The sequence below is a fragment of the Callithrix jacchus genome, chromosome 21 (assembly GCF_049354715.1).
Source record: "Callithrix jacchus isolate 240 chromosome 21, calJac240_pri, whole genome shotgun sequence".
In the NCBI taxonomy this organism is placed as follows: Eukaryota; Metazoa; Chordata; class Mammalia; order Primates; family Cebidae; genus Callithrix; species Callithrix jacchus.
The window spans coordinates 29,563,131-29,572,079 of NC_133522.1; the positions used below are offsets into that span (position 1 = coordinate 29,563,131).

Genomic DNA, 8,949 nt, shown 5'->3' on the forward strand with positions numbered 1-8,949 from the left:
TCTGTTGCACATATTAATAGAGTATTTTTTTCAGAATATTTCCCCAAAAATACTGTATATAAAATAAATCATTATGAGAAAAAGAAAGAACAATTTTCTAGAAAGGAAACAATCTAAAACACAGTTAAATAAGCATTTCCATCTTTAATGCTTCTTGTGAATATTGGCTTAGTATTTTTTACCCACACTATGCTCGAAGTTCCAGGAATCTAGGAATTGCATTTAATTTGTTCTCCAGCGTATTATCTCTATTCCCAGGGCAATGCTTAGACATTGTCAACATTTAACAACTATATACTAAATAAATTAATTCAATTAACACATTAGAGTAATGTTGCTTATCTTCAATCAGAAGATAAGCAATGTTGCTTATCTTCAATTCAGAATGCCAACTAAAATGCAAGAGAATTGCATTCTACTTAGCTTATGCCCCTGCATGTTGAAGATGTAAATCAATTTATTGCTTAGCAGAGTTAATAAAATAAAATTTATATGACTCTCAATAGTCATATAAATTTATAATAATAAATAATCACTGGCATTTTTTTAGCAAAAAAACAGAATAACATTAATGTAAATTTCAATCCAAAATTTATTGATTCTTTTGGGTAGGTAAGTATAGATTTTTTTTATTATAGCACCTAGGATAATTTATTTTCCTATTTACAAAAATATTTAAATTTAAAATGATCAATAAAAATTGCATCTTTTGGAAAATCTTATGAAATGAAAAGAGTGAAAAAATCAGGAAAAATAACTAATGGGCACTAGGCTTAATAGCTGTATAATAAAATAATCTGTACAAAAACCACCATGACACAAGTTTACCTATGTAACAAGCCTGCACATGTAGCCCTGCACTTAAAAATTATAATATATATCTATATATAGTTAAATTTAAATAAAGATAAATATATGTATAGGAGTAATGCAATAAATTTTTACAAGTTTTCATATCATTAACTTTCATGAACAGAAACAAATGACTTTTGAAACAATTAGAAAAATGTATGTTAATCAATTTAGACTGCAATTAAGTACCATATTTTAAGCATCTTAAATTATACTGACCTATTATTTTATTGTTTAATACCTGATTTAAAGCCACCTCAGTTCAGAAGCTACAATGTATCAGTAACTGTGAGTCAAATGGTTATCAGACAGCCTTCTGCATTTCTTGGACAAAAGGAGAATTCACTTTTCTCTCTTTGTGCTTCATTATAAACACATTGGAACTATACATTTTATTTTTAAAATCTAAGCATCCCCAGAAACAGAAAGAAATACCTACAGAACTAGACACAGATATTTATTCTATTTGTGGTTGTAATTATGTATTATTTTAATATCAGCTGCACAAAGTCACATCTGTGCCAGTGTCTATAATTTTCTCTAAGCTTGTTTCTAAATGTCACAATTAAATATATCTATTTTTGATAATTTAAATAAAGTAGCATTATTTTTAAAATAAAGCACTTTATCTTTGTTTCTGACAGCTATTTTTCTATTTTGCTTCATGCATAGGCACATTTTTTCCTATAGTTTTACATTTGTGATGTTGAAATTGTATTCCTTTAAATTCACCCACAGATAGAGATAATAAAGTAGCCTCCATCAAAATATCACTGTAAAGTATTTTAAATATGAACAGAAAAACTGGCATATGTATCTTTAAAATGCATTTTCCCATACATCATATAAGTTTTAAGCTCCCACTTATATAAACACCTGTTCTGGCTGTTGTTCCCAGTTTAATGAGTTTGGGGAGGTTTATATCTCTGAACTGAGAGTAGTTCTATCATTTTGACATTTAATTTTGTTTCTCTTTTATAAATGTCTTGTAAAAAAAAGAATCATTTAGCATCTGTTTTGTTATCTTCCAAAATCTGTCCTACCTACTCACTGTATCAAAAATTGCACACTTCTTAAATCATCAAATAATTCAATCTTTTCAGGTGATTTCATAATACCAACAATTTTTATTGACACTTTTGTGTAATATGTTATTACAAGAAATATTTATCTATTTACTAATATATTATTAGTATATACATATATAAAATTCTGAATCTACATAGAAAAATTATTTGGAGACTTGAATCAATTACTCACAAAATACAGGAGTCTTCTTTTTGAGAAATGGGGAGCTATATGCAATTTTTTCATATGTCTCACATCTCAACTCTCCAACTTGAATAAATCATGAGCTGCTTTCTCAAAACTTCAGATAATTATGACTGACTTAAATTAACTTACCTACACTTGAAACCACACTTATATTATTGTTTTGGAAGCATAATTAATATAACAATAATTTTCTCCTGCTTTGGGATATCTCTGCAATGAGATCATTTTTAAAGATTATAATTTTTTATAAAATTCAGTAAAATAAATTGTAAATATAAAATCATCAGACTAACTTCTTTCCTAAATAATTTAAATAAGGCCTTTGGGGAGTAAGTACGGCTCAGTGAGGTCATGACATTGAGGTCCTCATGATAGAATTAATGCCCTTAAGGAAGAGACACCAAAGAGATTGTTCTCTCTAACCCCCCTTTTCCCCTTCGGTCTTCCATTCCTGTATCTTATGAAAACACAATAAGAATTCAGCTCTCTGCAAGATAAGTTTTGAGCCATCATCAAAAATCACCCATGCCAGCACTCTGATCTGGGACTTCCTAATTATGAAAGTGTGAGGAAATAAATGCATATAGTAATAAGCTACCAGTCTGTGGCATTTTGTTACTGCAGCTTAAGTGCACAGATACAATATTCAAGGCAATCACAATCTGTAAAATGCATTCAAACTTCATTGAGCCAAATCCCTACCATTCAAACTTATTAATGTGAGACTGATTTGGAAGTGAGCAAACAGAGGAAGGAAACTCTAAGGAGATGGGAATTAATTTTTGGCTAATTCCGCAGGCATTTTAATTTCAGGAGCAGCTGTGGTTTGAGTTTTGGGCTCAGAAAGGCATCAATGAAGCTGGCAATATCATTAGAAGCAGCAGTTGCCTGTAGGGCTCAGTGCGGCAGTGGCAATCATGATGTTTCCCCGATGGGCAATTTTTTTTTGCTATCATGTTGTTGAGTTCTGAGGCTAGTTCTCCAACTTTACAAACAATTCTGTGAACGGATTTTATTATTTTTTTAAAAATGTAGATTTTCGCTTCATTAGCAGAATCGCTTCCATCCACTGCTATTAAGATCCCTGAGTGATACTGTGGAAATAAACAATGAATAAATAAATATGTAAGGCATCATTAGGATTTTATATACACAATCAAAATAAACCAGATAAAGAGATAGAAAGTGATGGGAGTTATGATTTCAAACAGGAATATCAGGGAAGCTTGGGCCTAAAAAGACTCATGTTTCATCTGTTTCAGTTTTGGATAAGAAGGCAATGTTTCAAAAAACTTGATTATGGTTTAGGGATGAACTCTAAAATATCTGGGTAAGTGTTGTTTCATGCCTAACAGTCAGTAGAAAGGCCCAGAGGTAGGAATATGCTTTGTATACATGAGAAGGTATATGTTGTTTGGAGTATTTTTCAAATAATAAAAAATTATATATCAAAATCTTTGTAAGTACATAAGGAACATTTAGTATAATATTTATCTTTCATACAATTGAAAAGACATAATAATCTAAGCCATGGATATACTCTCTTTTTTTTAATAACAAAACAAAACAAGAAAACTGTTAGAATTAACACGGTACTTAATGCTTTGCCTAAAAAATGCGAATAGTGTAATATACACATCATTGACTTGTTTTTGATAATATGATTAGTGTTTAATGAACACTTTTTATGAATGAAATTTTATTCCTTTCTGTTCCTGACTCTTTTATAGATTTCTGTAACATAATATTCATGGTGAATATTAGAATGTAGAATTGTGTATTCCTCTTCATTTGCCTGCAACATATGTTACCGATGCTTTGAAAAGTGACTTGTAATATTTTATTTTATCAGTAGAAAGAAGTTCTGAAAATAGCTTATAATTGGAGAAATAGATGCAAATGAAAGATCATGATATGGTGAGGAAAAAATATATAAAGAAATTGAGAGATAAAAATATATAGTTAAATATCAGTTATTTTATATTTATTATTCTTATATTTTGGCAAATTTATGGTTTTAACCTAAGTTTAAAAATAGTGAATGTTAAAAATGAATAGAAAGTTATAAATACAACTGAGAGTCACATACATAGTTTGGAATGTCTTCCTTTCTGATGTTATCTATGTGGACAGAAACTGGGAACGTTCTCCACGGCTCTCAGACTAACCATTACATTTATTGTTATAGCTACTGTTGCCATCATGACTTAACCGTAAGTAAAATAAAAATTATGGATTATACACTTTTCCAAATTTGGAAAAACAATATTGAAATCTAACATTGAGAAAAACCCATGTTCACTTTACTCCAGTGATTAACCATTTGCCTTGATAGTTTCACGGTCAGAAGTACCGAGCCCGTGTATGTTCCCAAACTTTCGTGAAGAGACAGATTTAATTATCAGATAGAGAAACTGATGAACGAAGAAATAGATGGGTAGATAGATAATGGATGGATGGATGGATGGATAGATAGAGAGATAGATATAAATATATTTAATTGTTTTCCTAGCTTCATTCTTTAGTCAATCATATTTTGATCTCCCTATGAACTTCATACAAACTCATACAAGCAAATTTTTCATGAAATGTAATTATGACATTCTACTTTTGTCATTTTCATGATCAAATGTAAATACTATATATTTAAATCTATATTTACCTTCATTATGTACCAGAGCATTATCGAAAACACCAAAAAGAGGAAACTACTCCCAACTCTCTTAACTTTTCACAACAAAACCTATTTTTTGAAGATGCTATTTTTCTAAAAGCTTTTAAATGTTGAAATTTGACATGGTGTCCAATGTGAGAAATGACAATATCATTGGCATCCAATATGCTTTATTCTTTACGCTGATGGCAAAAAAAAAAAGTGCTTGGAACATTAACGAAAGTGTTAGATTGCTTTACAACATGAGAAATGAATTAAGCTATGTTCCACTAGGCTATTTCAATAATTTTATTTTTAAATTTATAGTGCTCATTTCTTATTTCTTGAGGAAGTGAAATTATTTTCTACAATTTACATTTTGTTATGCTATATATAAGAGCAAGAGCAAAATTACAAATTAATAATTTATGTGTAATGCTTCTTTCACAAAGCATTTAATTTGCCATTTCAGTAGATTTTGCAGTATCTCATGGTTTCTGCTTCAAAAACCAATTTTCCAATAAGTCTAAAGAAGCATTTCCCTTAAAATTGAAAAAAAATTATATAATTGTTCAAGTTATATTTTCAGAGCTAACATTTCACAAAAGCATTTTCAGCAACATATAATGTAGTAACTGTAAATCCCTAAGTCAAAATTTTGCTAATGATATTCTTAAAATAATCTGCTCAACCTCATTACATTAGCAATATTTCTAGGTTTTTTTTTTTTAATGGGAATTCATTTTTAATCAAATGCTTCTTTCTGGGTGTGTCCTCTGGAAACTCTTTCTACTTCTGTGTAAATAAATTGAGAACAACTTGTTATTCTTGTTATTCTGTTCTATATTTTAATAAATCTTTAAGCTTCTAAATACCTGAAATTTTTTCTAAGCCTTGTTATTATGAAATGTGATGGATGATATTTATAATACACAAAGATTTTTTTTCTCGTATTGTGTGAAGAGTACTTGCTGGTAAAAAGAATATTATAGAATACAGAGTCACAAAATAGTGAGGAAAATATTCTCTACTGAAGTGGAAAAGGCATTTGCATTGTCAATATTCATACATGGTCTGTTTGAGAATACATAGACTTTCTTTCAGTTTAAACTTTGTTTGGAAAGAAAAGTTTCCTCCAACGTGTTGGAGAAAGACTTGGAAGTTCCCAATCCTATTTAACTAAGATCTCTCATATAATGCTTGACTTCTTTACAATACATAAAGCAACCTGGTCTGCTACTTGAATCTAAGCTGTTGCATTAGCACAAAACCACATTTTGATACTATTCACATTTATATAAGAACTGCCTTTTTTCAATTATGAACCTCTGAATGAACATAGGCAAATATTTTTCATAGCTTTCCATACATCAACATTTAAGCCACTTCTCTTCCTTTCTGTTTTTGAACAGCATCTCTCCATAACCAGTTAACATTATCTAACATTTTCATATACTGTCAACTTTAATTTTATTCTGATATGTACTTAAAAATTTTTCTGGGGATCTTCCCTATTCTGCAATACAAACAGAAAACAAAGATTGAAAATAAACTTTAAATTTGACTAACAGGAAAGTATTTTTCCTTTGGTGTCTCTTCTAATTTGATAATCAAACTATAGCCAAAGTATGTATAATTTATTCCCTTTGACATTTTCAAAAATAGTCTTAAGTGTTATGGAAACAAAAACAGCTATCTATAATTTTAAATACAGTTATTATTCTTTTAGTCTCTGTTGATGAAAATCTACAATCATTTCAAGACAATGATTGAATATTATGAGATTGCAAAGGTAACTTGCCAAATCAGACATTCCTTCACTGCTGCAGGTCTGTTGACATGATCTGTTTCTTGCCCTGGCTATCACAGCACATTAGATTTACTTTGATTCATGGGAGCAAAACCTCATAGTTTCTCTCTGCCCAGCCTTGTATGTCCCTAGTAGTTTTTCCTTTTCTCACAGTGTTTACCGTTCATTACCAAAACAGAATCCTGCTCAGTGCCTCCAGATCCAACTTTAGAATATGGAGGCTGAAGAAGCCTTTATGAACGCTGTGCAGAGTTACTATGAGGTGTTCTGAAGAGTGACCGTGTGGCCTGCATGGTGCAGAGTGGAGGCTGTTCCACCAATGACTCCAGGGAGGTCTTCACAAAGCACATTGAGAAGAGGGTGCAGAGCCTGCCCGACATTGACGGCCTCAGCAAGGAGACTGTGCTGAGCTCCTGGGTGGCCAAGTTTGATGCCATCTACCGTGGGGAAGAGGACCCTCAGAAGCAGCAGGCCTGGATGATGGCCAGAGCAGCCTCTGAGCTGATTCTGAGCAAGGAGCTCTATGAGATGCTCCAGAACATTATTGGAATCAAGAAGTTCGAGCTCCTGTACAATTGTTCAGCTCCTGTACAATTCTTGCCAGCTGGACAATCCAGATGAGCTAGCAGCCCAGATCAGACAAGAGCTGGATGGATGTCTCCAAATGGCAGACCAAATAACCAGGGTATGCAAATTTCCCAAGTTTGTATCCAAAGGAATGGAAAAGATGTACATTGAGGAACTGAAGTTGTCTGTCAACTTGCTCATGGCCAACTTGGAGAGCATGCTGGTATCCAAAGGTGGCGAGTTCAAACTCCAGAAACTCAAATGTAGCCACAATGCTTCCATCACCTACATGGGAGAGGAGAGTGAGAACCAGCTCTCCAAGTCAGACTTTGTGCTGTCTTTCTCGTTGGAGATGGTAATCGTGGAAGTCCAAGGCCTTAAATCCTTGGCTCCAAATAGCAATCATATATTGCACAATGGAGGTGGAAGGAGGAGAGAAATGACAGACTGACCAGACCGAGGCTTCTAAATCAAATAACGTGAGTTATTTTTCTCCAGGACCCATCTTATAGAGGGTTGCTGCCATTAGGTCCATTTTGGCCAACTCGAAGGTAAACATCTGGTTTCCCCAGAAAATCCTAGAAGATATAAACCTGGTTTATTTTTCAAACGTGATGACTTGTCTGCATTTTATTTGGCAGCCATAGCAAAGATTCTATTTCCTTCAAAGCGGAGAACTGAAGGAAAGGAACTGTCTCCTTTCTGGTGTTTTTAAGTATTCACCCTCAAGAGATTAGTCACAGTTTTTCATTCATCAATATGGTGTGCAAGAAAGTTTGATATGTTCACTTTATTATATTTTCTAAGTAATATTTGGCTTTCAATATAAGACTTTAAAAATTTTTATTTCCATAGATTTTAGGGGAACAGATGCTATTTTGTTACATGAGTAAGTTATTTAGTGGCGATTTGTGAGATATTGGTGCATCATCGCCTGAGTTGTATACACTGAACCCAATTTATAGTCTGCTATCCCTCACTCCCTTCCCACTCTTTCCTCGAGTCCCCAAAGCCCATTGTGTCATTCTTATGCCTTTGCATCTTGGTAGCTGAGCTTCCACTTATGAGTGAGAACATACGATTGAAAAAAAAAACAAAAAAATGTCCTGCCGCCTGGGAACTTCAGCCGGCTGCAGCCCTACCATGGCTGCAAACCGAAAGAAGCTGATTTTGGGGGATGTTGCCCGTGGGAAGGCCTGCCTGTTCATTGTCTTCAGCAAGGATCAGTTTCCAGAGGTCCACGTCCCCACTGCCTTTGAGAACTATATTGTGGACATTGAAGAGGATGGCAAACAGGTAGAGCTGGCTTTGTGGGACACAGCAAGAAGGCTATGATCAACTGTGGCCTCTCTCCCACCCCGACACTGATGCCATCCTCATGTGCTTCTCCATCCACAGCCTCGACAGCCTGGAAAACATTCCTGAGAAGTGGACCCCAGAGGTGAAGCCCTTCTGCCCCAACGTGCCGGTCATCCTAGTGGGGAATAAGGACGTGAGGCAAGATGATCACACCAGGAGAGAGCTGGCCAAGACGAAGCAGGAACCCGTTCAGTCTGAGGAAGGCCGAGACACGGCGAATCGGATCAGTGCCTTTGGCTGCCTTGAGTGCTCAGCCAAGACCAAGGAGGGAGTGCGGGAGGTGTTTGAGACGGCCACTGGGGCTGGCCTCCAGGTCTGCAAGAACAAGCACGGGAGGGGTGTCCCATTCTCTGAGACCCCCAAGGCCTCTCCTATATGCCCCCTCCCTTCACAGGGGTACAGAAATTATCACCCTACACCTCCAGCCTCCTGA

The 8,949-nt window shown here is 34.2% G+C and overlaps 1 pseudogene; it reads left to right on the forward strand.

The window, feature by feature from the left end:
- The first annotated feature begins 8,300 nt into the window (after nucleotides 1-8,300).
- On the forward strand, nucleotides 8,301-8,949 carry LOC100408870 (rho-related GTP-binding protein RhoC pseudogene; annotated as a pseudogene).